Here is a 25942-nt window from a genome sequence, read left to right as displayed (position 1 = left end):
TTAAAATTTTTAATATACATGTAATATATCTCTGTGTGTATACATATACGCACTATTTGTGTATATATTTGTAATATATCTGATAGCATGAAGTATAAAAGTAATGAAAGTTTGTTTTTAAAAATTCTATAGTTTTCTTGAAAAATACCCAAACATGCAGATTAACTGACAATTTATACCATGTTGTACATTAAGTGTCATGTTCCCCATTAAATTCCAGGTGCAAATTTCCATCACTTAGTTCTTCAGCATTCATTTACAATTCTAGGTAGTAAATGTGAAAAAAATTGCAAATCTTTCAAACTAGAATATTCAATTTTAAAATAAATACCATTTGTATATCTGATTGACAGAAAAAGATTCCCTTCCAATCACTAAATCTCAAAAATAGAATCTTATTGCAGTCTATTTTAAATGCATCTATTGCTTGCAGTTAGAGTCAACTGCCTGATAATACACACCCAGTCTTCTGCCAATAAAAAGGAATTTAAGTAACTATTGTAAATAGAAAATTCTAATGAGAAAAAGGAGTATCTTTTGCAGCTCAATAAAATTTTGTTTGCCTTCCAAGATGGTCCTAAGACAAGGTACAGTTCAACAGCTGAAAAAAAAAAAAAGTTCAAAAATATATGAGATAATCACGTCATTTCTTGTTTTAAAACAGGAGCTACCACATTAAAAATTGCTGAATAACTTTCTGTTGGTAAAGGACAAAAAAAAAAGTAGGATAAAAATATATAATAAAAATATAATATATACTAAAAATTAAAACCAGAACAAGGATATATAATAAAAATAAATTTAAAAAACCTCTTGTGATTACTCAGTTTCACTGACAGGTGACAGCATAAGCCATTCTGGAAAATGGTGATAAGCCATAGGGTAGCTTAAAAAACCTAAAGACAATACATAACTATCTGCCTATATTTTCCCTTTCTTTCAGGAATTGCTTATCACAATGACTGTGCATTCTCCATGTTAGGCACTCTTGTGATTTAACAGTTTGACATCTAGTGGAGAAGAAAAGATGCTCTAATAAAAGGAGGACTGACTTTCCCACTCCCATGTCTAAATGACAGAGTAAGGCAGAAGCCACTGCTCGTTAGTACTGATGGTCCAGCAGCACTAAACTCTCTCAGAGATGCACTAATCTAACATACGGTGCATGAAGGACAAAAATAATTTCACTTATCATTCATACAGCCTGATTAAAGAAAGTGAGTAAAAGATTTCCATGAAGGCAGTTATACAGAGTAGTTTCTTGGCTTTATTTTACAAGAAAACACAAAAAAATGAAATTAGCTGAATTAAACAGAGAAATAACGGAAGATCTCTTGCATGCAACTGAAAGGAACTGTAAGGTACTTAACTAATATGATTTTTAAGAGTATACGAATGATTTTAACCTTGATCACACCCTTAAAGTATCCTAATTTTGCCAATTTAATATTTTTTTAATTGTAAAGCAATGGCAATATTCTGACCAAAAATTTTGGTGAGAGGACTATATTGAAGTGTAGAAGGCCATAAAACTGCCTGTGATAGCTTGTATAACTCACTGTATCTTCTCTGTCACACAGATGATGCAGTAGATCCACAAGTCAGTCTGACATACAATTCTCCTCTTGTTTACTTCCCACATTCACATGTAGCAATCTCATGGTAAAAATAGTGATATGATGAACTACAAACCAAGTATGTGATAAGGTGTAAGAAGATTAGAGTACGAAACTTTCTAATTGGTTTCAGATTCCTTTCAGAAAGGTTTGTGTAGGATCCCTTTTGTTGTATATAAATGTCTTTATTATTCAGAAATTATATATTATAAAATACTAACTAAGGAGTAAATAGAACTATGAAAACTGTGAGGTGATATTGTAACTTCTCAGAAAATAAATTCTTCCCATAAGGGGTAGCCCCAGATATCTGAGGATGTGACACATCACATAAGAGTGAGCTACAAGACCGTACTAAATAGTTGGTCAGGAAAGCTGTACCTCAGAGTAAATGATAACACATTCAATTTTGTTTTAAATGTCTGTAACATGAATAAATGCTAAACATAAATAAATCAGAAATTAACTTTAAAAAAACCCAGAAAATAAGGGACATAATGTGACTCAAGGAAGTGCTAGAATTTGTTTAAGATTATGACTTGCGGCAGTGGGCTGTGAAAAACATACCACTTCAAACACGTCGAAAAACCTTTTATAACAAAGGGCTCCATTTCCAACTAGATGAGCAGTCACCTCAGAGAGTGTATGTGGAGTCTGCAAAAACCTTGTAGGGTGGAAAATGAAACTAATATGCAAGGAAAACTGTCAGATGTCAGAAAATATAAGGAGAAAGTGAGAATAGAAAATGTTAGGCAGGGTCAGATCTTGCATAATTACAAGTACCAAAATGTACTTTCATCATCCATATAAAACGAAAACAGGAAAATGAGTGGCTTCACCAAGCAGCAAAGAGCAGTTAAGACTAAAGATATTTTACAGACAGTCCAAAATAAAATTACTATGTGGATGTTGACTACAGTGGCAAATGCAGTGTGGCTAATGATACAGGCTGTGGAAATGAAAATTACTCATCTAAGATGAGAACAAAACAAAGACATAAAACTGTTTTTAAGGAAGTGTCTAGACTAGGAGGGCGAGGCCCCATAATCTCCACTCAAAATACTTGTGCATGGAAGGCCACTTTAATAACAAAGACTTTTAATGAATCTATCAAGCGGGCAATCAAATACCTGAAAAATAAGCAAGCTAACTTTTTTTCCTTTAAGAAAAAGGGATGTACATGATCCAGGCAACATAAAAACAAGTGGCCCTGACCTCATAAGATGTGCAAGGATTTGAAACAAATTATGAAACATTGTATAGCTAGAGACAGTGAGGTAATGAAAAATGGAATATAATGAATAACAGCTTTATCCCAAAATAATACTATCATTATGCCAAATTAACCTGGCATCTATCTTCATAAGATAACCAGAATTTTAAGAAAAGGAACACAGGAAATCCAGTTAATATGATCATATATATTGCATAACATGTCACTTAGAAGAAAAAAAAATCTGGATAAGGTACTCCAGAAATGTAAAAGAATCACAGCTTGGTTTAAGGGAAGGAAAAAAACATTAGGACCAAAAGGGATATTATTGGGATAGATGATTACTGGTGGTGTTTCAAAGGAAGCTTTTGGAAGCAAATGTGTTTTACTGATACAAAAATTCAGAGTACGCTAACATTTCCCAGTGATGCAAACCCATAAGCCCTCAGTAGAAAGGTGAAGATGGAAAATACAGAAGACTAACCGTCTGAAGGACTGAAGTAATAAAAGTGGATTGAAAGTAGAAATACAAAGCACAGGGTCACACACCAGGGGCAAGAAAAGCATGCCATAGGCTATGGCCTCCCTAGCTGGAAAAAATAGCCTGAATGTACGTATACGTATGTCAGCCCTGGAAAGATAGTGTGACTAAGTCTTTAGCTGAAAAGAGTCTGAGCTGTACCCTGTCACAGCACTATCAAAACTAGGCAGCTGCAACAAGGCTTTTACCACCCCATACCAGATAACTTCAATAAGTAGCTCCCGCACCTTGCCCCAGTACAGCCACCAATCCCCCACAAGGTTTCAAAAGTTCATCTGCTGTCCATGCTGTTTCTTCATCCTCCTCAGGCCAGTCCACCCTGCTTCTTGTCTCTGCTGCATCCAGATTCTTCCTTCTCCAGGCTCCTCTTCCAGCCAGCCTCTCCTCATCCAGGCACCCTTCTTTTCCTGGGACCTCTCCTTCTCTCCCCTACATCCAGGGCACTCTCTCTCTCCTCCCTCTGCTTTTTCCCAGGTCTCTCTTCATTCAGTACCCCTCTTCCATACCCCTTAGAGCTATTTACTTAGCAGGAACCAGCCACAGCTGCACATTATCCACGTCACCCAACCTGCCACCCCTGCAGCCAGCCCACAGCTGTATATTATCAATGTTATTTAACCTGCCTTCATTCCTCTACAATTCCTCTACAGTTCATCTACAGTACCCGTTGAAGATATATCAGTAGGAACAGAAAAATGGCAGTAAACCTGCATTTGAAATGCTACACACAACGTATGTAAAATGGTCATGAGTCAAATTTATGCTGGAAAATTACCATTCGGTCTCTAAAACTCCAGAGAATGAGTCAAGTTTTGCAGGGAAAACACCTGAAGAATTTTAGTTACTTGCAAAGTTGCAATAGGCTAGGAACTAAAACATCTCATGATTCTAAGGGCATTCTACAAATTATTTTTCTACTAAATGTTTGCATACCTTTGCATACTCTTGCATGTCCAAGAGTAAAGACATAAAGGTAAAATCTCTGACAAAAGTTCTGAATCCACATCTGAACTGTATGTATTCAAAGGACCAACTTGGAAGCCTGATTTCACTGTGATCCAGCTGTAATCCATCAAGAGAGACAGGCACTTCCGCAGAGTGACTCAGGTCCTGTGTAGGCTGAATAGTCCTCAGAGGTTGGCTGCCTTTCTTCACTAAACTACTGGAAAGCATACAATGATTGAATAGGATACACACACTTAACTGGTGGAACTTTGGTGTATCACTAGACATGTATACATGCAAATAAGGATTCATTCATTTATTTTCTTTTGCTTCACTGATCTACACAATAACCTATGTCAGGTTTAAAATATTCTGAAGCACTTTGAATATAAAAGGAGGATATCAGCTTAAATATAGGTTAAACTCCATCACTTTATGAAAACAATTATATTACGTAATTATTGGGTAAACCAGAAACTGAATTTGAACATTGCTTCCATCTCTATGTGCCTACAGAAATTGTAGCACTGAGCAGTGCTATTCCTATTTCTGTGCTTCCCACTGGAAAAGATTCTCTTCACTTCATAGCAGTTTTGGCTGATTTTTTTGTTTCATACTAATGTTCACTATGGCTGAAAGCTCTGCTACATCCTAGTGGTTAAACATTCCATAGGCAATGCAAACAGTCAAAACAAATGACTTGGTTTATTACCTACTAAGAGCGTGCGTGAATATATATATGCATGTCTATGTGTTGTAATTATCTTTTCTACTGTGCAATGGTGGGACATAAAAATGCAGACCTTCAAAACACTTAGCAGAAAAGAAAAATAAGAAAAGACTGATCTTGAGGTTAAGAGCTCAAACTGACAGAAGGGTGACGGCATTCAACTCTTGGATCTTCCATTTTCTGGATAATCTCTGGCACAGGACAACAACACCAAGGCTCCAAGAAATGAGCTCAAATTATCTTCTTTATAAAGCTGAAAATGAACTTTGTCAGAGAATTTTTGGTAAGGACAAATTTCTTGGGGTTTGAGAGCTTTCAGATGTTATGCATGATGAAGGATAGCTAGTTTGAAAAACAAACACACACCAAAAAAAACCCACAAACCAACAAGGTAAAGTATCTTTGAAATTACATTCACCCTTTTTCTCAGTAAGGTGAAAAGAGCACTCCCTGTCTAGGGGCAATTGTGAAACTATAATCATATGCTTGTTAAACTGAAAGGACCAAGCTCTTAAAAAATTCTTGGCTCCTTAAGTCAACACGATTGGAGATACTGCCTTTGGTAAAATACCTGTGAATGTGTTTGTGCAGCATTAGTTATAGCACAGTAACTCTCACTGCAAACTAAGTCTCTTATTGGAGTACAAAGATCCAGGCTGTTTGACCAGACATTAAAATACACTCAGATGTCCTCACTGTCACTTATTTTTGATAACTAAACCCCAATTATTCTATGTAAGAACACAACTGAGGGCAGTCCTCATTTTAAAATGGGAATGGAATCAATTTGCTACAGACAGGTGAGAATTAGCATAAGAATTCCTCTCTATAGCATAAAGTCAGCCATCAGAAGGAAATCAGCAGCTGGTATGATAATTGAATTGGGCTCATTACTATTCATTTTTAGCAACCACTGAGTGATTCATGAAGTACTTTTCAAATCTAAAAAACACTTCATGAAATAGGTGAAGAAATATGAAGAATTCGTTATTATGGATTCCCTCTTTAAATTGGGATGTTAGCTAGGATAATTGGGTTATAAGAGTTGAAAATTTGGGGAAAGTAAAAATTAAAGCGTTGTTCTACCCTTTCAACCTAGACCAGCACAGTGAAGATGTTTGTAATAGTTCTTTCCAACTGCAGGACTTGCTTTCCTGCAGCTAATGAAGCAGGTTCTGTTACATTATACAAATGTAAAGCTAGTGAAAGTATTTCAGATTACACGAGGGTAAGATTAGCAAAATGGCCTATTCTGTTTAGCTGCATTTGAGATTCGCAATAACTATGCCTTGCATTTAGTTGAAGCATATTTCTGAATCTTTTTCAGAACTGTTGGAGTTGCAGTTTCTGAAAAACTTGTGGTTTCTGAAAAGTTGGTATTATTACCTTTTTTTCTATGTCAGTATGCTTGAAATGAATCTCTCTTTAAGGTTGGAGACTTGGTTGTTTATGCTGTGTTACTTCCGATGAAAGCCAGACATCTAGAGCCTATAGCATACCCTAGGGATTTTGTCCCTACTGAAATTAGGTTCAGCAATGCTGGGGTTTTCACAAAAATACTGGCTCTTCCTTCACATCACAATTACTTCCTTCTCTCTCTATGCTGATACTATGAGGCTAAACTAGAGATTGTTTAAAGGGACAGTTCTGAATTTAGAAAGACCTCAAAAAAAAAAAAACGGGGGGGGGGAAATTTGAGAGAAAACAGCTGCTTAATGGTAGTAGAACATTTCCAGCTAAATTTGCCACTGAAGCCCCTTTATCAACAAAACACAGCCCTAATAAGAACTGCATCAGAGATTTTCAAAGCAACAGAGTAAGTCCAGAGGCCTTTAGGGAGGAAAAGAAACTTAATCTTATTTATTTCTCAAAAGGTTATTAAAAACTAAAAAAAAAACCAACTTAGATGTTCTTACATTAAGCCCATTTCTCTGTGTTTATTTAGAGTATCCAGACCTTGAAGTATCCCAGAACAACAGATACAAACATTCAGCACTAGCATTTAGGCATCTTGAGAGAGTGACTGAGTCACTGTGACAAGAGCACACAGGATCTATTACATGGTTTGTCTCTCAGCACTCTTCAGTGACTGGATTCTCCCACTCCTCTAAGTCCATCTGAAATGGATTTTCAGAATTAAAACAAGAAGTGGTGACAAATAATCGTGATTTAGTTATTACTGGATGGACTTTAACAACAAAACCATCACATGGTGTTAAATCATAACTCAAACAGAGGTATGGATAAAAACAAGCCAAACTCCTGTATATACTTCTTAAGGAAAAGCCCTCTAGTAGATAAAGCAAAAAAAAAACCAACACCAAAACCAAACCAAAACACACACACACACACACACACCCAAAATCCTATTGCACTTGTGCTACATGTTGCAGGGATTGTTTACCACATGTTTTAGTAAACAAATACTCAATAGTGTTCTAAAGAGAAAAAATCAATCAGAACCCACATTAAAATGTAAAAAAATATGCCAGTGGTGGGTGTGACTACTGATGTTATCTAATTTTCAGGTTATAAATCAACTAAGTGTAATGTATATTTCTGTTATACATGCTCTGCAATACTACTTCAGGCAATAACCTCTTTTGTTTCATGTTGACCTAAGGAACTTAATACTTTGGTGCATTCTGCATCACTTGAGTCAATGTGAATAACATAGTTTCAAAATCTTCTAAACATATCCTGAGTTTGATTCTAAAGTAAAGCGAATGAGTTTATTTTAAAGTAGTCACAAAATTTGGAGATTTGCAGAATTTAAGAAAACAAAGTTTGTGTAAGCATCATACATGATCTGTAAGTAATGTGGTCTCATTGGATACAAATTGTTATTTCACTAACAGAAATAAGAAAGTATGGATCAGATCAAACAATGCATTAAAATCAGTATCTTTAGAAATGGAAATAGACTAAAAAATTAAACTGAAATTAAAAAAAAATCAAAATGTGGCCCCCAGAAGGTATTATAGACATTAAAACTAATTAAAGAATATTGATAGAAAACTATTTCAGGAAGATAAAAACATCAGACCTTGTTTAAAGAATTAAAATTTTTACTTAATTTCTTTAAGTTGGGGGGTGGGGGGGGGTGGGAGGGGAATAAAAGAAATACTCTTCACTGCTGAAACTACAGTTATCTTCCTCTATCTAAAGAAGTCATCGTACATGATTTTACTTAGTCTTGAAATTTAAAACTACATTTACTGTCAATTGCAATTCCACTGCCAAGACTAGAATTTAAATTACAGTAATGCTTATAAAAGACTTTAATGACACATACTGGTCATAGGTTGGTTTTAATACACACTAATTCTGTATTTCAGAACTTCAGAACAACAATTTCTGAAAGAGGTCAGGGAGGACTTTTACTCTGTTACATGGTCCATCACCTTAATTTTTTAAATTTTTTTTCTCTCTCAGTGTTCTATGAAGTACTGAAGATCAGTCACAGCAAGAAACAGATGTAGGTGAGATTGTCTCCCGTGCTCTTAAAATTTCTCTGCACACAACTTTGTGTATCAGGTATTGTGGTTGTGTAGCCCTTTCTACACCTCCATCCTGCTTCTGCTTAAACTCCAAAGAAGGCATTAGAAACCAAGCTTTTCAGCAAACAAATGAAAATTGTATAATATGGAATATTTCTTTTTTAAAATCAAAAGGTTTGAGTTGACTTAAAACATTGTTTTGGAAGTTCATCTCATGGCAAATTCTGAAATCTTTTTTGGGTTAATATTTAGAAAAAATAATGTGCAAGACATGAAAATTTCATGTTTTCATTCTTTCCACTGGCAACACAAGGTTTTAGCACTTTTATGTAATAGACAGTACTCTGAGGCCAAATTTTTTTTCATAGCTGAAGTCTCTTACATGAAGAGTACATAAGCCCCACATTTATATATGTAAAAAACTGCATGTTTTATTACTGCATATGTGTAATTAGTATAAATAAGTTTGTGTCTATGTACATACACATACTTTAAAAATCAAAGACAATATGCATTTTTCCTCTACCTGTATTAAAAAGGTACAAAATATAAGGGAAGAAATTATACTGGTAATTAGTAGCATTTCCTTTCTCCCCCCCTTGGCTATGAATTCAAATTCCCTGTAAAGTGAACAAAGTCAGTTGTAATAAAAATCAATTAGATACCGTGAATAATTAAAATCAAGGAAAGCAACACTCAGTTGAATCAGCTCCAGTTTGTTACCCCTGAGGTGGCACAAGTTGATATAATTTTAAATGTGATTCATGCTGTTTAGACAGATGATATAAATATCTCAGGGAGACAGAGAGAAATTAGTTTTATCCATCAAAACAGTCTAGACTCAAGGTTTCCATTAATAATTCAGTGGTTCTGTGAAAGATTCCTTACTTATTTTTAACCAAATGGTTTCTCATTTTTTTGAAGAACAAAAATAATCAACTTTTAAGTAGGAAGATCTTTTAATACACAGAGCAAGTATTCCTTGGCTTCTCTAGAAGGCCGCTTTTCAATATGTTGCTTTTCCAATGCAGACTTGTGTACAGATACTGCACACATCAAACAAAATTATAGCTGAGACATGAACAATTCCTTTTCATGAAATAACTTGCAGAGAAGGAAAAAAATACAAAGCTTCACATATTTAGCTATGTATGTAGACAACAAAACTTGTAGACACTCTAAAAACTTTTCTTGTGGAAAAGAATGATTTACAAACCCAGTGAGTTCATGTTTATATTACTATGCTCAAGAGCTGAAATGGCTGTTGTTAGGACTGTCATGGTTAACCCCAGCTGGCAGATCAGCCCCACACAGCCACTCACTCGCTCCCCCTGTGTAGGAGTGGGCAAGAGAATAGGAAGGGTAAAAGTGAGAAGACCCGTAGGTTGAGATAAAGGCATTTTAATAGCTAAAGCAAAAGCTGCGCATGCAAGCAAAGCAAAACAAGGAATTAATTCAGCACTTCCCATCAGAGGTTCAGCCACCTCCAGTAAAGCCGGACTCCATCACATGTAAGTTACTTGGGAAGACAAATCCCATCACTCCAAACATGCCCTCCTCCTCCTTCTTCCCCCAGCTTTATATGCAGAGCATGACATTATATGGTATGGGATACCCCTTGGGTCAGTTGGGACCAGTTGTCCTGGCTGTGTCCCCTCCCAGCTCCTTGTCGCCCACAGCCTGCTCACTGGAGGGGTGGGGTGAGGAGCAGAAAAGGCCTAAATGCTGCGCAAGTGCTGCTTTGCAGTAACAAAAACATCTCTGCATTATCAACACTGTTTTCATTAAGAATCAAAACATCGCCTGTACCAGCTACTATGAAGAAAATTAACTCTCCCAGCCAAAACCAGCACAACCCTGTTTCCTGAGTCTCAGCCAGTTTGGTGTATGCTCGGGGTTCACTAGCAAATGCTGCCCCAGATACCCTTCGCTGGCTCCTTCCATGGTTTGTGGTTGCACATGACCTTTGGGCTCCATAAGCCCAAAAGTGATGCTCCAAAAGTGACTGAAGGACAATTCCTGACTGCCTGTGAGTTGACGCTTGACTTCACCACCACTATCTCAAAAAGACCCACAAATGCTGCAGGGTTTTTATTTTCAAAAAAAGCAGCATATAATTTTCTTAACAACTGCACCCTCCAAAGGCCTGCCCCACAGCTGCTTCATTTAAGTCAAACCATCAAAGGACTTCTAGACTCCCATGGGCATGGGAAAGGAGCCCATGAAAACCTGTGGACGTCCACAGTTTCACCTCTTCAGCTGTCTGCCAATAAGTCTGGAAACCTTGGAAGCTGTGTTTGGATAGGAGCTCTCAAGGTTTCCATCTGTGGATGTTAGTCCCAAAGACAAAGGACTCCTAATGCTTCTGGTCTCAGATATCGATGGTGGTGACCTGAAAATCTAACATTTGGTGGTTATCATTTGAGAAAAGCTCTTTCACAAAGCTCTTTGAAAAGCACTTTGAGGGAAGCTTTTTCCTTTTGGATTCAACAAAAGTAAGGTTTCCAGTTAAATCCTGTTTCGTTCAAAAATTCCCTGCTATCCCCTCTGCCAGCAGTGCCAATGTGCTGGTCTACAGAGCTGCAGCCAGGTGGTGGTGCTACGGATATTGCCTCTATTCACCTAGTCAAATGCCATGCTTCCCTTTCCAGTGTCCTGTAGAGCTTTGAGAGTCTGCTCTGGTCAAGCATTGGTAACCATGCATACAGTAAAAGCCTCTGGGTTCTCCTCCCCTGCAATGTTTTTATTTCCTTCAGCAGTTTTGTGAGCCTGACAGGGCCCTGAGGGCACCAGCAGCCCTCCCTGTCCATGCCCAGCCTCCCAGGGCTGCCTCCACCCTGCCCATGGCCCAGGTCCCCATGTCAGTCACCTGGCCTGTCAGACCCCTGCCCTGTCAATACTGCAGCAGGCCCCGGTCTCCAGCTCCCCGCAGCCCTGCCCCACCTGGCCATGTCCCCCCACCCCAGCTCCCCGCAGCCCTGCCCTGCCGGGCCATGTCCCCCCACCCCAGCTCCCCGCAGCCCTGCCCCACCTGGCCATGTGTCCTGCACCCCAGCTCCCCGCAGCCCTGCCCTGCTGGGCCATGTCCCCCCACCCCAGCTCCCCGCAGCCCTGCCCCACCTGGCCATGTCCCCCCACCCCAGCTCCCCGCAGCCCTGCCCTGCTGGGCCATGTCCCCCCACCCCAGCTCCCCGCAGCCCTGCCCCACCTGGCCATGTGCCCTGCACCCCAGCTCCCCGCAGCCCTGCCCCGCTGGGCCATGTCCCCCCCACCCCAGCTCCCCGCAGCCCTGCCCCGCCGGGCCATGTCCCCCCACCCCAGCTCCCCGCAGCCCTGCCCCGCCGGGCCATGTCCCCCCACCCCAGCTCCCCGCAGCCCTGCCCCGCCGGGCCATGTCCCCCCACCCCAGCTCCCCGCAGCCCTGCCCCGCCGGGCCATGTCCCCCCACCCCAGCTCCCCGCAGCCCTGCCCCGCCGGGCCATGTGCCCCCTGAGCCGGGCCCACCGTCGGGCCCGCATCCAGCTCATCCTCAGGGAGGTGCCCAGGGCTGATGGCTGGGGCTGCCCCGGTGCTCCTCACATTTCTTCAAGACAGAGCTGTCGCAGAGAGTGCAAACCGCCTGCTGAGGGAATTGTCCATGTAACATCAGCAAGCACTCACTGCAATGAGGTCAGGGTTTCTAAACCCTTGATCCTAGAAGACATTTTGTGGGAAGTGCTGCTTTTAGTTTATCACTGGGTACTGAAGGAAGAGAGCATTAATGGGACATTTGTAGCTAAACCTTAAAAGCTTAGTTACTAAACTGAAGAGTTAGCTAAAGATCATATGGCTAAAATATATCCAGTTAAGTATAAACTAACTTCAAAAGTTACCAGTGTATCAGCTCAATGGAAAAAAAAAATAACCAGAAAGTTATTTAGGGGTAAAATTATGTTATACACATTACACATTCAAAATGAGTGCAGCTGGTACTGCAGACTAAATAGAGCACAGACTGATGCCATGGACTTTACTTTCAGGACAGGGTGAGCCCAGATTAGCAGTAGCAACATTCGATTTGCCACATAGGAAATATGTGGCCAGGCTCACCCGCAGTGCCTGGCCAGTGTGCCGCCTGAGTGTCTTAAAGTTCTCCTGTGAACATCCTTTTGCTTGACAGTCAAAATGACCCACAGTGTCACTTCTACGAAAATCCTGTAAGAGGTCTGAAGGCTGTAACGCTGGTGAACCTCAGCACAGAGAGGATCCAGGCAGCCTGCTGTGCCCTGATTAGAGGTCCATCTGATGCTGCACAACTGAATGTTGTCAGCCTCTGAAGAGACATAAGATTATCTGTGCTGTCCCCTTCTTCCTTCTTGTGTAATTTCCAGTAAAAGGTATCTTAAACAATACCTTATGGAGTCGGAGTGCCTTTCTTACTGCGATACGTAACAAACTCTAGCACAGGTTATAATTCTCTGTAGCCTTCTCCAAAAAACCCCAGACCTTCTACAATTTGCTGGTTAGCAGTGCTCAAACAAGCTCACAGTAAACATGCCAGTACATAAATATTACATGAAACAAGTCAGCTAGGTAAGACAGCTCCAGAGAGTACAAAAATAAGCCCTAGATATTATTTACAGCAACAGCATGGTAAACCCAATGCCCAAAAGGTCAAAATGACAAGCCTGGCACAATCTGTACACGAGCTGCACACAGGAGAACCTATGCCCAGTTCAAGCCAACTCACTGCACAAAGCCTCTTTGATGACCATACAGCCACCATTGAGTCAGAAGTTAATAAGTTCATGCTACATCTCCTTCGAATAGTGAGCTGATGGGGAGAGAAGGGGACACATTCATAAAACAACTACGAGCCTCCCAAATTGACTACACTTCAGTGAAATTTAGTAGTATCATGAAAACTTATCATTACTCAGTAACCATGCTTGAGGAATGACAGACTGGTGATCCAAGGACTTTTTTCAAACCAAGCAACTCCTAGAAGACGTACTGTCTTATCTGAAATAATGAAATTTAGTGTTATCTATCGATGATAGATTAATTTTTAATATTTGTTATCAAAGTTGTGTATATGCTTTACAAAACATAAATTACAACCATTGTAAGTACAGTTATTTAATTGGAATGGATGACAATTTTATTTCATGGTCTTTTTACGTATGTAGCAAATTAAGGGATGTACTTGGCACATTTTTTTCAAAGCTTTTGTTAAAAAGCTTAGTTTAAAATAAATTCTTTGTGTGTGTGCTTTGCACAGCAGCATCTCAACAAGAAAGCATAAACAAAGTTAATGAGTTTCCTCAGATTTAAATAAAAAATATATTTTTCAGTCCTTTGATTAAACAGGGAAGTTGTCTAGTAATTTATGAATCCCTAAGCCAAATTCATAAATACCATCAACTGTTTCCTTGAGATTTGTGTCTTGAAGGAAATCAGGTTCCTTACTCTTCAAAACAATGCAGATGTGCACTTGACACAGAAAATATAAATGGGAAACAACAGTTCCATAGCTTGTCACAGCATAGATTTAAATTGTTAAATACCAGCTGGGAATCCCTGAAATTGAGTCACTAACCTCCCCAACACTTTTGTTAGTATAAGGGGGAAACTCATTACAAAAAGAAGAGTTGTATAAAACCAGAGTATTCAAGCATGTGTTAGCTTGCAGTAACATTTAAAAATAAACTGAGCATTGCATACAATTTCAATAACCCTTTATTGGGGAGGGGCACAGGGGACAACACGGATGGACACAGATGGACCACAGGGACGGATGACACAGGTGCATTAAAATCTCATTTTAGAAAGTTTTGAAAATATCTGACCACCAAGGACATATAAGAGGGCCATACCCTGGCATTCCAATGAAGTGCATGGGTCAAAAGTGAAATATAATTCTGAGCACATTAAGTTGTGTCCACATTTATCCACTCTTTTGAGCAGTGCCAAATGTTAAATAAAGGCTTCTTGAAATTTATTTTGGCTATACTCTTCCCCCATTGTACTGCTACATATTAGGATTTTCTTCCCTTGCTTTTTAAACATTAATCATCTCAATACTCTCTAATTTTTTCCCTATGCTTGTAGAAAAAAATAAACATTTGTGAACTTTTAACCTGTTCAGAGACTGTGGGGTTCTTTATAAGCTTTAAGAAGAATCTAAAGTTCAGCAAAATATAGATGGATCCTGTTTCCTAGAACATGCCTCAGGTTGACAGTTTCTACAGTCCAGCCAAACCTCCTGCAGCACCCCCTGTTTTTATCACAGTCTCCAAAATACAGTCTTGCCAATTTACCAGGTTATGCACTGGCTTCTTACTGAAACTAAAATAGACTTTACCTTCCAAAACATCCTGTATGGTATTTGGGAAATTTTATCCCTAACCTAACAGAGATGGAAGGCTAAAATATATTGCAACTACAGTCAGTCTTCAAAAAAGGTCAGCTCTGGATCAATAGCATCCTGGCTTCTGAAAATGTTCTAAATCCAGTGACTTGATTCAGTCAGGAGACCTCAGGAAGTGGAGTAACAGGATGATCGGTGAAGGAGTAAAGTATTCAAAACAGGATTCCTTAGCAAACCATTGCATCTTCTTTGCAAATAGGGAGACTGGCAGGGAGAAGGACAGGGAGGAGATGAAGAAAAAAAACTCTGTTACTTTTCTGCAGATATACATTTAGAGAGGATTACAAAAGCACTTTAGATTAGCCTGGTATCTGAGTATTATTAATTCTTACAAGGCCCTTCAATTCTTCCCATGGAAAAGAATGCACTTGAGCTCCTTGGTTAAGTTAAAAGCTGGATCACCCTAAGCTTGTCTATAGTCAAAGGGAGGGAGAGGTGGCTCCAGCAAGTGGGTTGGTTTGATTCAGATCTCAAGTAGGCCTGCTTATTTCTCGGAGTAAAAAAGTCTATACCAGGATGTACATTATTCTTGCTTTACAGACTACAGAGCCCCAGATATATTTCCAGCTAACATGTTATCCTTTTCAGAAAACTCATCTATTTTGTCTAATATATATTAGAACCTGATTTCTTCAGTTGCCTTCTGTGAAAACTTTACATACAATCCATAGCCCCTCACAGATCTGCACAGCAGAGTCTGAAACCAATGTAAACATTTCAGGAAGATGGATAGGCTCCTATACTTAAGTTTGTCAGGTACATTGCTAGAATTGAGTGGGTGAATATGCTCAGACCTTTCTGTAAAAGGCATGGTCAAACAATGTAGGGGCAGGCAAAGTAATGCACAGCTTTTGCAGAGTAGGCATTATTATATTATTTATTCTTTATGTCAGATAACTTAAAAAGCAAAATGAAAAACTACTTGCCCAGAGATACAGTGAGAAAATAGCTGGCAGGTGGGAACTATCGCAGGCCTCCAACTGCGATAGTACGCACAGATTACCATCCTTTTAAACAAAGAGTAATCAGCACAGTATTATACATTTTTAAAATACCAGAGACTGCAATTCATGGCAAACTGAAATGAATGCTATTTTTATTCCTTAGTTTGAAATAAATCACAGAAATATCTGAAACTAGAAGAACATAATGGATAAAAGGTGAACAGATTGTTTTCTTTGATTTTAAAACACTGTTTCAGATTCCTAGTGTAATAAGATTATTTCTAGGTGTGGGTGGTATAATTGAACTAATCAGCCCCTTTATGTTATTCTCTTTGATGTACATTTAAATTTAGCACTGATTAAGTAATGAATTTAGGGAAAAAAATAAATCAATCCAAACAATTGAACAACATTTTCCATTCCTGATGAAGTATGAAGCAGAGGGCGAAATAAATCTCAAAGTTCTCAAATAATTTCAGGTGAAGTCCTGAATTATTTTAATTTCAGGTATTTATATATTTCCACTGCCACATAATCTACTACTAGGTGTTTTGTAGACATTTACATTCACAATGTCCAAAAATCATGGGGAATAAAAAATCACCCATGCTTTACAGATAGGGAATAAAACATACTGGAAAACATGTAAGACAAGTGAGTTTAGCTAATGTTCCCAAGGTGTTCATGTGGCAGAGTGATACAGGCTCTGTCTTTACACTCAGGTCATGTCAATCAGTGGTCTTGTCCCTACATTTTGCACTGTGCACTTCCTTCTTAGATTAGGTAGCTGGGAAGGAATGGAAGACAACATACAGAATGAATCCTGTAAGCAAAGAAGGAAACAGAAGAGACTGGGCTGCTGAAGTCAATGGCAAAACTCACATTGATTTTTCACATGTCTGGTTTCAATCCCAAGTCTAATCATTCTGCTTTATGACACGGAAGTCCTCTCATCTAATGAAATGATCAGGGGATCTTCAAAAGCTCAATCACAGCAGCAGAAAGGAAGGATGCTCTAACAAAGGCTGTTGGTTAGCTTTTGTTAACGAATCTTTCACACAGACAGGCAAAAGACAGATTCTCTGTCAGCTTTCAAAAGAAAAATTTCTGAAGAACTTTGGTGGCAAGAAACCAAAAAAGAAGAGCAAACCCCCCCTCCTATAAATTAGGAATTCAGTAAACAAGACTCTTATTGTTCTTCTAAGTCTGAATCTGAGACAAAGATGATGAACCTTTTAAAGGAGACAATAGAAAAAAAGGAGTCAGTTAAAGAAGTTTCACCAAGCTGGCTTGATAACAGAAAAGTTTTTTGGTTTTGGTTTTTTTTTTCCCCTAGGTCTTCTCTTACTTGTACACTTTAGAATCATTTTGAGGGGGAGGATGGGGGTGGAAAGTCTAGAAAAATGAAAAGAAGCCAATAAGGAAAGTTCAGCAATCAAAGATAAAAACAAGGCATTTCTGCTTCTAACTCAGACACACTAATAGGAGCTCTAACACAACGTGTATTGCACTCATAATTCCTCTGTTCATGCTGGTTATTCATGCCTTTTCAAGCATGACATAATCACAAACCCATCTAGTTACAGCAAGACCTTGGCTAGTCAGAGAATTAAATGGTTATTAACAGAATTTAAGAAAAGACAAAAAGAAAATAACTAACTTGTAAAAAGAACCTACTAGATTCACAGAATATAAGAATAATGCAATTAATCATTGTTAAAATAGTGCCTTGAAAGACAAAAACATCTCCATATTCCCCTGTTCTGCCTTTTGGTAGCATAGCTTTGTTTCACAAAGTTTTTCCAATGTGTAACCCTAGCTAGCTTTCATACTCTGTGGAAAATCAATTATCACAGACATTAATAATGTCTGGTTCTTATGGGCATGTTAGTTGTTCTAAGAAGTAGATCAGTTTGACAGATAGATTAGACAAGGTCAACAAATTCATGCCAACACTCTGAAACCTATGAATATGGGTAAGTGTAAGACTAACGATAGCTTAGACCAACAAATGTAAGTGAATGACCGATCAACACAACTACTTTGCAAATGGTACTTAAAATATTAAAATCTAAGAGGAACATATTTCTCCTTAAGTAAATATCCTTAATCAATACTCCCCAGGGCGGGGGGTGGGGTGGGGTGGTGGAAGATAAAAGTATAAGTTGAAAGGGGATCACATAGTATTGGAGAGGAGCAGAAGGGATAGGAAATGGGTAAAAACGTCTGAATTGCTTTAAGTGCATAAGAACTATGGCTTTAGGGGTAGGCAGAGGACAGTATTAAATACAACATGTGTAGGGAACCTGGAAGCAAACGAAGTAGAAATGAAAAAGTCTGTTGGAGTGAACAAAGAAACTAAGGAAAGAAAAAGGAGGCACAGATGAGTAGAAAGGTCTGGGCTACAATATGGACCACAGGGAACAAAACCGCAGGACTACAGCAAGGATTCAGAACAAGCAAAGGACGGAAAATGACAAGCAAAGGTGAGAAAATATAGACAGTTTTTAAAACATATACTCAAAATGGAGAAGGGAGTGAAAGGAGAAAGAAAGCAGTGACATGGAGAGGAAAATGCAAACAAAAAGAAAAAAAAAAGTATAAAAAAATATCTTGCCAGAAAGTGTTAACATTGTCAGTCAAAAGGATGAGATGTGATCACATTTAGAATCAATTCTGGCCTTGCAGAAGAAATTCCTGAATAGAATGTAATTTCCCTAAAGGAAATGCCTTTATAATAATAAGAATTAACAAATCAATAGAAGAAATGTTTAATTTTCTTGCCATTAGTTCAAATTCATGTTCACTACAAAGAATGTCTGAATGACAATCATTAAGCAAAGCAGAATCTCATTTATATTACAGTTGCCAATCAAAGCTACAAAGCTACAAAATTTATACAACAGGGATCTTTGGTAGATACCTATAGTATAGCAGTCCACAAGAGAAAACCAAGTTAGATCATAGTGGAATACAGGAAGTCTTATTCTTTAATTGAATGTAGATTAGTCAAACATTCTCTGTTACAAACATTTTGAAGTAAAGGTATCTGCAATAAAGTGTGACGCTTTTGAAAAAGGTGTAGCTTAATGAATTCATTATGATCACTGCTTGGTTTAATCCCAATTACACAGTGGATATTTTTTTAACTCTTGAAAAGGCTTTAAGATCAGACAAACAGAACATATAAATTATCACAGTTTCTGATTTCTTCTATACAGCCCACACAAATGCATATACAATATTCTCCCATGCAAATACACTTTTCTCCCAATGCAAATACACTTTTCTCCCATCTAGAATGACTGATTACTTGCTGGTTTGTTTGTGTAGTTTCAGGAATACCCTGAAGGATGTCTTCCTGAGACCCCTCCAGATCCTCAAAACCTATAATCCTTTCTTGTTCATTTCAGCGTCCACAGCATGGAACAGAGCAGAAGCAAACACTGAACCTACTCAAAATGTTAGCTAAATTCTTTTTCTACATCCGCACCCCTCCCAGTGTCATATCCTTTGAATGCAGGTGCTAATTTTCAGAAGCCAAATTGCATGCATTACAAAGCAATTGTAATTTTTTTTAATTCCTACTGAAATCAATGGTCTATAGATATGCTTAGTACATCCTAGTAAAAAGCCCCCAAAAATGTTGGCTTTTTTTTCCCACATGGAGCTGACAGCCTACAGAAGCAGCAGGGTTTACATATTGTAGGCATGAATTATTGGTTAGAGAAAGAAGTTTATATTCATTTTAGAACTACATCACAGTCAAACTGCATTGGAAGCAATTTAGCATTCTTACTAGTTAATCTGCCAGATCTTTGCAAGTTACATTTTAAGTGCTATGTTGGTAGGCACACTTTGCCTAGAAACAAGTGCCAGTTTTTATTCCATTTCCACTGTACACAATAGAGGTCCATAAATTGCTTCAGGTGCTAAGCATTCAAGAATTATAGCTGCTGCTCAGGATGTATCTAGTCATAAAATCTCTTGCACACAAATACCGTACATAATCTCTTAGACGAAAAACCTAGACGAACACGTCTAAAGATAAACATGTAAGGGGTAAGGGCTGTTGGTTTATTTAGGGTTATTGGTTCCAAATGCCTGTGGTTTTCCAAAGGAATAGTTACATTACACGTTAGCAAAAATACTTTTATAAACACATATTTAGAATTAAAAGACAATATGCTATCATACCTAGATGCCAAGGAGACTGTAACAAAATTATTTTTAAAGTCACACAGTAAGGTAAAAAATGAGTAATACAGAAGTATTGTAGGGAGCTAACCAAGTACAAATATTTATTGGAGAGTTAGAAGGTAAATCTTGGTGAAAATAGTGTTGCTAGCAGAGACCAAAAAACTTCACTATGGAAAGCACCAGCAGAAAGAGCATTCATTAATAAAGTCAGAGTCTATTGATCATAAACATAAGTGTTTATTACTCTTCAAGTAAAATCTGCTTCATGATATTGTTTTATAACAGAAATAAAAATAATAATTTCCCATATTACTAAAGCTGGTCATGTAAATAAAGATAAACACTAGCAGGGAGAGTACACAATTTCCCACTTAGCACTTTTATATATGCATCTCCATGGACGTCGAAAAGAAGGAACAGTATATAGACACTTTAATGAAAGAGCCAAATGCTATGCATTGCTTTCTGGCATTGTACAATTCAAAAAAGTTGCCTGACAGTTTTCTCAATGCTTTTTGAGACAGCTCCTTTCCGCATACAGATATGTACACACACACACACACACACATATATATATAAAATATAGCTACATATATACCTAGAAAAGTAAATACCTTAATTAGCACAAAAAATGTATACACTCTTTGGGGCAGGTATTGCAAGATGGATAGAACAAGATCATAACTAAAACAGAAGGTGAAGAAAAGGTTACTGCTGTACATGCTGCCATAAGATGTAGAAATAATTTTTTTAAACATGCAGTAAAAATTTATTAGAAAAGTAAGCATCCACCACACGTCAATAACAGGAAAAGCAGAGAAAATTAGCAGGTCTGTTTTAAACAGTTTTGCTATGGGAAGTGGGTATTTTTTTTAAGTACAAATCATCAAATGCTAGCAACTAGATTTCAAGGAAGGCAATTAGATCAAACTGGGGTTTGTTCTTTTTCTTTGCACACTCTCTTTTTCAATCTTTCACTTTCGTAAAGTTTTTTCTTAAACTAGCTTTTCTTCCAAAGAAAATTCAGAGATCAAATACTAATGACAACAGGCTTTTATTATGCATACTTTTTTACTGATTGATTGGATATATGAAGCAAAGCATCGTCTCTTCCTTTTTCACACAGAATGGCAGCCTTGGAAGAGGCATGTGATTTTGTTAACTTGCATTTTATACAAATTTTTCTGCCTCTACACTCTCCAAAACAGAATTCCATCAAAACCTCATGTATTTCTGATCTTTGGTTAGGCCTGACCATTAGCAGGATGTTCCACATCAAGGATAATTGCTTGAATTGGAAATGCTGCCTGTTTCAGGGACACACATGTAGCACATGCCTGAAACAGGGAACAATTTCCCACTAGCCCTTTGCTCCTGTTTTGGCTGAGAACCATACAACAACATTACTCAGTATAAGAGGGGAAAAGAAAGTGAAAGGTAAAAGCCAACTGGAAAGTGATTTGTATTCCCAGGAATAAAATACCGCAGAATGGAACAGATTTTATGTTAATTTTTTTCCAAAAAGTTCTCTACAGTCTTCTGTAAATCATACACATTTCTTCCTAGTTCTTCCAGTTTCCATCTGTCCTTCTGGAACATAGCCTGCTCTACCCATCATTTCTCAGATTTTCTACTTTTGAATGGAATACACAGGTGACTTGAGTAACAACACTACTATTCCAAGTAATGAAATAACATAAAATTCTTAAAAATCTATCCTACCTTGTTCTATGAACCATACTGGGACAACTTCTCCCAAAAGTACACGAAGCATATATCAATGAGGATGACTCCCTAATGCTCAATTGATAGGCATAATGCAACATACTATGAATTTCATCCTCAAATGCCTAGTGTTTTTATATTGAGATTACAAAAAATATTAATAGGACATTTATTTCATTTCAGTTTCTTTCAGTTACTCTTACTTCAGCAGGACTTGAACCAAGCCCTAAACAGCTGCTAAACTCATAGAGTCACAGAACTGTAGAATCATTTAGGTTGAAAAAGACCTTTAAGATCATTGAGTCCAACATTAATCAAGTCCATCACTAAACCATGTGCCCCTAAGTGCCACATCTACATGTCTTTTAAATACCTCTAGGGATGGTGACTCCACAAGATCCCTGAGCAGCCTGTTCCAACGTTTCAACATCCTTTCAGTGAAGACCCTTTTCCTAATATCCAATCAAAACTTACCATGGTGCAACTTGAGGCTAATTCCTTGTCTTATCATCAGTTACTTGAAGGAAGAGGCTGACACTTACCTCACTACAGCCTCCTTTCAGGTAGTTCCAGAGAGCGGTAAGGTCCCCTCACCCTCCTTTTCTCCAGGGTAAACAAGCCCAGTTCTCTCAGCTGCTCCAGACCCTTCACCAGCTCCGTTGCCCGTCTCTGGACATGCTCCAGCACCTCAGTGTCCCTCCTGCAGTGAGGGGCCCAAACCTGAACACAGGATTCAAGGCACAGCCCCACCAGTGCTGAGTGCAGGGGGACAATCACTGCCCTGGCCCTGCTGGCCACACTGTTTCTGACACAAGCCAGGATGCTGTTGGCCTTCTTGGCCACCTGGGCACACTGCTGGCTCATGTTCAGCTGGCTGTCAACCAGCACCCCCAGGCCCTTTCCCACCAGGTGGGTTTCCAGCTGCTCTTCCCCAAGCCTGCAGTGCTGCGTGGGGTTGGTGTGACCCAAGTGCAGGACCTGGCACTGAGCCTTGTTGAACTTCATACAACTGGTCTCGGCCCATTGGGTCCAGCCTGTCCAGATCCCTCTGCAGAGCCTTCCTGCCCTCAAGCAGATCAACACTGCTGTCCAACTTGGTATCATCTGCAAACTTAGTGAGGGTGCACTGGATCCTCTCGTCCAGATAGTGGATAAAGATATTAAGCAGGACTGGCCCCAGTACTGAGCCCTGGGGAACACCACTTGTGACTGGCCCCCAAGTGCACGTAACTCCATTTACTACCACTCTCTGGGCTCCACCAGCCAGCCGGCTTTTAATCCAGAGCGGAGTGTAGCCATCCAAGCCACGAGCAGCCAGTTTCTCCAGGAGAATGCTGTGGGAGATGGTGTCAAAGGCTTTACTAAAGTCTAGGCCAGGGGTCCTCCAACTATGGCCCGCAGGCCGGATACAGCCCCCCAGGGTCCTCAATCCGGCCCCCGGTATTTACAGAACCCCCCCCAATACACACACCCCGCCGGGGTTGGGGGGTGAAACCAAGCAGCCGCAGATGACTGCCTGCCACTGCATCCGCGCGCTGGCCCCCTGGTTAAAAAGTTTAAGGACACCTAGACTCTAGGTAGACAACATGTACAGCCTTTCCCTCAGCCACTAGGCAGGTCACCTCATCACAGAGGGAGATGAGCTTTGTCAGGCTGGACCGGCCTTTCATAACCCCATGATGGCTGGGCCTGATGCCCCAGCTGTCCTGCATGTGCCATGTGATGGCGCTCAGGATCCTCTGCTCCATAACCTTCCCCAGCACCAAGGTAAGGCTGACAGGCCTGTCTGTAGTTACCCAGATGCTTTCTGACCCTTCTTGTAGATGGGTGTCATATTTGCTAACTTCCAGTCAACTGGGACCTCCACAGTTAGTGAGGACTGTTGGCAAATGAAAGAAAGTGGCTTGGTGAGCAACTCCTAATGTTCTTTGCCTCTTTAAAAGTGCTGTTCATCTATGTTAGTAGAAACAGTCTTGCAAAATACCTCCAGACCTTCCAGCAATAACATATAGTGGGTCAGGACGTTTCAGGTTGGATTACACATGGGAATGTGTGTAGGAGTAAGAAATATAGGACTTTTTTTTTGATAACAGTAATATCATCATTATTTTTTCAGACTGTAAATTGCAGAACACTGAAAGTACAGATCTGGATACTCAGTTTTTTTCAAATTGGGCTCAAGGTGGGACTGAGATGCAGCAACCAAATACTTCCTGGAAGAGCCATGCACTATAATTGTTGCATCTAATTGAGATTCATTTCTTAGTCAAATTATAACATATTTCTGCATGAAGTTGTTTCAGTATGCATTTTCCTCTCCCCTACTTCACAGCCAGAATCTCTCCTTTTCACTATTTCTCTCAAAAATAAATCGGTGAGAAAATTCTTCTAAACATATTAACCCACTCTGTGAGAAGGGAACACCAGGACTTAAGTAAAGCTGAAATGCTAGATGTCTGCATGATCTTGAGCTGACCTGAACACAGAAAACTTCCCACATGCTATTAAGCTACAAAGCCAAGGAGCAGTCATACTTCTAATACTGTGGCTTTAATTTGCAGTGAAAACTGTCAACATGAAAAATAGTCTTGGTAAAAGCAGATTTCATCCCCAAGATCTTGTGTCACCCACAGTCCCAGCACATTTTGTTCTGGCACTCTAACTCAGACATTCTGAAGCAGACAGAAAGGAAAAAGCATCGGGGAACAAAATTCATGCTATTTTCAGTAGCAGTTTCCAACCTAATTTCACCGGTGCAGGATAGCAGCATCTCACACAATACTAGCTTCCCACCTCTGTTTCAAGGATTGACTTTTCTGATGGTCTGAAACTGCAATGAGTGTTAATTAATGCACAGTAACTTTACAGGTTCCTATAAGAAAGAGAGGACAGGACACTCTGCAGAGCTTCTTCCTTTGCAGAAGCCAGCAAGTTTTTGTCTCAGATGAAAACATGAGTGGTCACTGTGATCTTGCATCAGTAAGAAAAGCTGGAGGGGCTGCACACACTGATTTGACCCATCATCTGTATTTAGGGCTTTCTATGAGCAATTTGTTTTTAAGGTAAGTATTTATTGTACAGATCAGTCACAGATTCTTGTAGAAGGAGCTGAAGCTGTAAGTAATTTTCTGCCCTTGCAAATTCTTACTGCCTCACATGTGGATCTAAGGCTTGCTATGACCCTTCATTGTTTTTCTAAGCTTTTTAGTAACAATTTGAATCTTTAGAGAATTTTTAATTTTCCAAGTGTTGAACAAGTGAAATAATTTCATGGCAACATGCCATGGAAATTGGTTAAATACAACATTATGCAAGCATTTTAGAGGGGGCAATTGCTCCAGTAAAGTCAGTTTCATTTATTGTGTAGTTGCTTTTTATTTGGTTTTGCTAAACTTCCAGCTGTTTTTTTGTTTGCTGGTACTGAATTTATCACCATTTTGTCTTTGTTTTTTCCTATTAAACTTTTCATTTAAAGATTTATTACAGAATGATTATTTTTAGATAGCTTACCTTGAATACTTCATTATTTATTTATTTTTCAGAACCATCTGAATGCTCCTGTTGCTATCCTGACATCCTTTGTAATTGGCTTTGTGGAAAACATGCAACTTTGATGGCATATTCACTGCTAGCCCCTGCTCACACTCCCATTAACTTCAGCTGGACTAGGGTTTCGTAAGTAAATTAACAATATTTCCTATATGAGAGGTAGAAAACAAAAGATTTCACCGTTCTTAAAAGTTATAATTTGTTTTATGTGAAAATACTTGGATTCAACACAAATAGTCCTATCAGGTTAAAAATCATTATGTAAACGAATATTCACTGATGGAGCTCAATGAACACTGCCAGTGAGCTCTGAGAAGTACCTAATGGAAATGGCAAAATGGATGTGTGTGCAATAACAAGCTCATTTAGATGGACATTTGCCAGAATTTTGTTATATAGGTGTATCTTTCTGAATCTATAACCAGCCACTTGAGCAGACACAACTGAGTCTCGTTACTGTATTTGTTCTATTATTAGTAAACTTGCTGCTAAAGCAGAAGTTTGAAAAGAATGACTTCAAATTCTATTGCCCATCTAGGAGAGAGTGGAGGGCTTAGAGCCCATACTATT

At 38.9% G+C, this 25942-nt stretch overlaps 1 protein-coding gene across 1 annotated transcript in view; it reads right to left on the bottom strand.

Annotated features, from left to right (window-relative positions):
- ITGBL1 (integrin subunit beta like 1) overlaps positions 1–25942 on the bottom strand; it is a 149790-nt gene that overhangs the window by 88839 nt on the left and 35009 nt on the right. The gene's annotated exons all lie outside the window — the stretch shown is intronic.

This window comes from Falco biarmicus, chromosome 2 (genome assembly GCF_023638135.1).
Source record: "Falco biarmicus isolate bFalBia1 chromosome 2, bFalBia1.pri, whole genome shotgun sequence".
In the NCBI taxonomy this organism is placed as follows: Eukaryota; Metazoa; Chordata; class Aves; order Falconiformes; family Falconidae; genus Falco; species Falco biarmicus.
Note: the sequence above shows the minus strand (reverse complement) of the source record. Positions and strands in the feature narration are given on the sequence as shown.